This window comes from Papaver somniferum, chromosome 3 (genome assembly GCF_003573695.1).
Source record: "Papaver somniferum cultivar HN1 chromosome 3, ASM357369v1, whole genome shotgun sequence".
In the NCBI taxonomy this organism is placed as follows: domain Eukaryota; kingdom Viridiplantae; phylum Streptophyta; class Magnoliopsida; order Ranunculales; family Papaveraceae; genus Papaver; species Papaver somniferum.
In genome coordinates this window covers 211,139,236-211,143,146 of record NC_039360.1, presented here as the reverse complement: position 1 = coordinate 211,143,146, position 3,911 = coordinate 211,139,236, and the positions used below count along the sequence as shown (strand labels likewise).

Here is a 3,911-nt window from a genome sequence, read left to right as displayed (position 1 = left end):
TTAATTCTATCTAGCTTAAGATAAGCTTATTTTATTTTCATTTCTCCTTTTTGTCTGAAGGAAAAATAACCATTTTCCTTTTGTAGTTATCGTATGAAGATCTTTTATATATTGCTAAACATTTTTTGTTCTAAATATTTGATTTTAGTGTTTGCGTGTTAGCAGAAGCATTAAATTTGATTGTGTAGGTGTAACTTGCAAGTGTTTTGAAAATTGATTAATGGGATGATGCAAGCAAAAAGAAACAAACAAAAAATGACAAATATTATACTAGTATTACATAGAAAAATACCTGTTATGGTGCCATTTTTTCTTTTTTAGTTTTAAATGTACTTGGTCTTGATGGTTATGGTTGCCTAATCTTGTTTTGGTACCCACCTTATCTCTAATCCTATGACCAAATACACCATTCCACTTTGGTTTGAACGGACAAAGAGAACCAAACAATCACTTAATGACAACAACTAGACGTCTTAAAGACTTTTGCATTGTTTTACAGTTAGCAGTGGCAACTCAGTGTTAGTCAACGTCATTATATCAAGTTCCTACTTTAAGTGTATGGCCAGATGTTACTGACACCTGAATTCTGTTCGCGGGGTACTAAACTTCCGATTATTGGAGTTTCGCCGATGGCCAAGGATGTTTCTCTGTTTACAAAAAAAAAAAAAAGTCTAAGTCTCCTCGTCCACAAAAACATGATTGCTAAAGCAACAAAAAAAAACAATTATATGATCAGAAGCACATCCGGCGGGGCTCGAACCCACAATTGCCTGATTAGAAGTCAGACGCCTTATCCATTAGGCCACGGGTGCTTGATTTGACATTTTAATTTTGACTATTTTTACTAATACACTGATGAGCCTACTAATGGGAAAAGATGATGTTCTGTCGACTTTTCTTAAACAATGTAACTCATTTTTCTTGATGTAGTCGACCTATAACCCATTCGACTGGACTAGTTCAATGTGATATGATCATCCCTGTCGACATAATTTAAACTAGCAGCGCCTATGATAATGGGTATAAAAAATTTAATGTAGCTGTCTTCTCGTAAACTAGAAACTCTCTTACCAGTCGTAAGCTTGCATAGCCAAGTGAAGAGCTAAAAGATTCTTGGCTCTAGTAGTGGTGCTCTAATTTTCTCATTTAAAAACAGCCTTTACATTTGTTAGATTTATTAGTAATTTTTTTCTTAGCTGTATTCTTCCAAGGTGTTTGATGGTATTGATAAAATCCATCTGGAACTCCATTCTTTGTCTAATGTTATTAGCCCAGTTGACTGCCATTTGAGCAGTCTGTGTATCTATTTCCAGTTTCCTTACTTCACTTCCATGTGGAGTTGAAAGCATGCACTAGTCTTCCTCGTACCAAGGGTGCATCAATCCAGACTCATGACATTTTTTTCCTTGCATCATCCTTTTGATACAAATGGCTTATGTAAGCTTCCCAAACTTGCATCTTCCTTTCCTGTACATGCCCAATTTATATTTGGTGCATGCCTACGTCTAATGACTTGATTGATAGTACGAGTATCCAAGGAATGGACAACTACCTCATCAAGTGTGTCACAATTATCTCGCAATTATATGGTATGGGCAACAAGGTGCTGGACCACAAATACTGCAACTCATTGTGATTGTCTACGTACCCTACTTCATAGCTCGAAGAGAATAAGCACATACCATAGTTCAGCAACCTCGAGACTAGCAACTAAGTCAATTCGTATTGAAGGTCAAGGCCAAACAAATCCTAATTCGTATAGACCAAAAGGTCTTTCGCAGGTGATGCACAATCGACCTTTTCTGCGAAATGCATCTGGTGGTGCATTGTTGGTTTAACAACACAGTAATAATAATGCATGTATATCACGAAACTCACTCGATTAAGCAACACGACATAATGATATTTTCGCATCATATATACTTCACTAGCCAAGCTTTATAGATTAAGGATGCATCTCCACTTAATACACCTTCAACACCTCTTCCCTATATATGTGTTATTGACGTTTCTACAAGTAAAAAAAGGGAAAGTGTTTGTCATAGGCCAGGTCCACTTGCTTCCGCAATAATAAATTTGAGAAGACACACCATAATGATGTCATAGCTCTGATACAATGCCCAACTTATGAAATGCACCATAGTGATTCATTATAGCTCCCGGCCAGCCTCCCACTAACGTGATGCACCATGATGGTGTAATTTCAGTATCGGGTTAATATGTCCTTCACGCGTATGACAAGCTTGAGATGAAGCTTCATCTCATTGAAATGACACATCATTTAGCATGCATAATGCAAAAAGTGTGGGTGTTACATTCACTCTTTAAAATAACGCTAGAAAATCTAGTCTCTTGATTCAAACAAAACAAAGGAAAAAAAATTATATATTTTTTATAAACACCAAGGATGTTCGTCGGATATTAATAAACACTAAAGATGTTGGTTGGAGAGAAACAAACATCTTAAATGGATGCCTTATTTCCACAAGTACATTGATTGATTGTTACTTCAAGATATAAGTTTTTTTTACAGATTTTCATACTTTTTCTCCTCGCTCAACAACTAATATTTATTAGTGTGTTTTTGGTCGAATTACAATGATACATTTTTTATTTATCGTACAACATTTATAGGACTTCAGTTTGTCTTGGAGTCAGTAATTTTGTAACCCACGTATACCCTGAATTAATCTAAAAGAGTCAAATTAGTGTTTATAAGGTCTTTAACAACAACCTTGAAGTATGAAGTACAACTTATAACAATGTTTAATTCTCCGAGTCTAAACAGATTTTCGTAAAAGCTCAAGTGTTACTTTGTTTCTTTAAGCTAAGAAAGAACAAGCTAGTTTAAACTGCAGGACCATGCATATATACACTAACACCATCAATTAAAATAAACAGGATGCTACTCCTTTATTTAACCCCATTTGTTGCTAAAACATACTTCTTTAGAGCCATATGTGTAAAAGAAACTAAAAGAACACTTTGTTTAGGACAATGAAAAACTCTGTGAAGGTATGAATAAAACCTTAACCATATCACATGACTTTTCTATAAGGGCCACAACTTTTATTATAAAGAAACTATTAATAGACGAGTTATCAAGTCTATATAAAATAAAAATATACTCATGTTTTCTGGTGATATTGTTCGAGGCATGAATATATACACCTTGTTAAAGATATCATCGCGTATATCCCCACATACTACAGGAAGTCTAAGATCATGCATTTAACATCCCTTGGCAACTTTTACATTACAAGTCGGTTTTCAAAGTTAGTCAATCCGATGGAATTCAATAGGGTATCACAGTAGGCGATTTAATTTTTGAAGATTCTAATATGACCACACCTCCATATTATCCGATCGAATGTTCACATGATAGACTTAAAGATGTTGCACATGAGAGGGCATGTCGAGAATAATTCTATATAACAAGAGCGACCATACATACTCAGCGTCACCTGATTAAATGTCCACGTGTTAGACCTAAAGATGCTACATGTGATAGAAGTGTGTTGAGAACAATCCCACATAGTATTGAAAGTTTAGGATTTTACGACTAATAAGCTTTGACCAATCGTAATCTTACAAGTTAGTTTTTAAGGTTAATTAGACCCATGGACTTCAAAGATGTGATAACTCTCCATCAAATAAATTCCAAAACATGAATTTTCATATCTATATCTAGATATTTTATTATTTTTAAACTAATAAACAAATGAGACTGCGATGCAATTCCTCCATCAAAGGATGAATTTTATACAAATTAGTAAACGAAAATATACGATAAAAAATACTTTATTTATGTCCCGTCGCGGCTACCTAGAAAGATATTGTAATCTTGTCAGACACAAGACCAGACACGACAGGTTATGACACTTTCCCGACACACGATAGACATGATACAT

General features: G+C 34.7%; 1 non-coding gene across 1 annotated transcript; it reads right to left on the bottom strand.

Moving 5' to 3' along the window:
* Positions 1-739: 739 nt before the first annotated feature.
* On the bottom strand, positions 740-812 carry TRNAR-UCU. The gene has a single exon. It is a non-coding gene; the product is annotated as a tRNA-Arg (tRNA).
* Between the last annotated feature and the right edge of the window lie 3,099 nt (positions 813-3,911).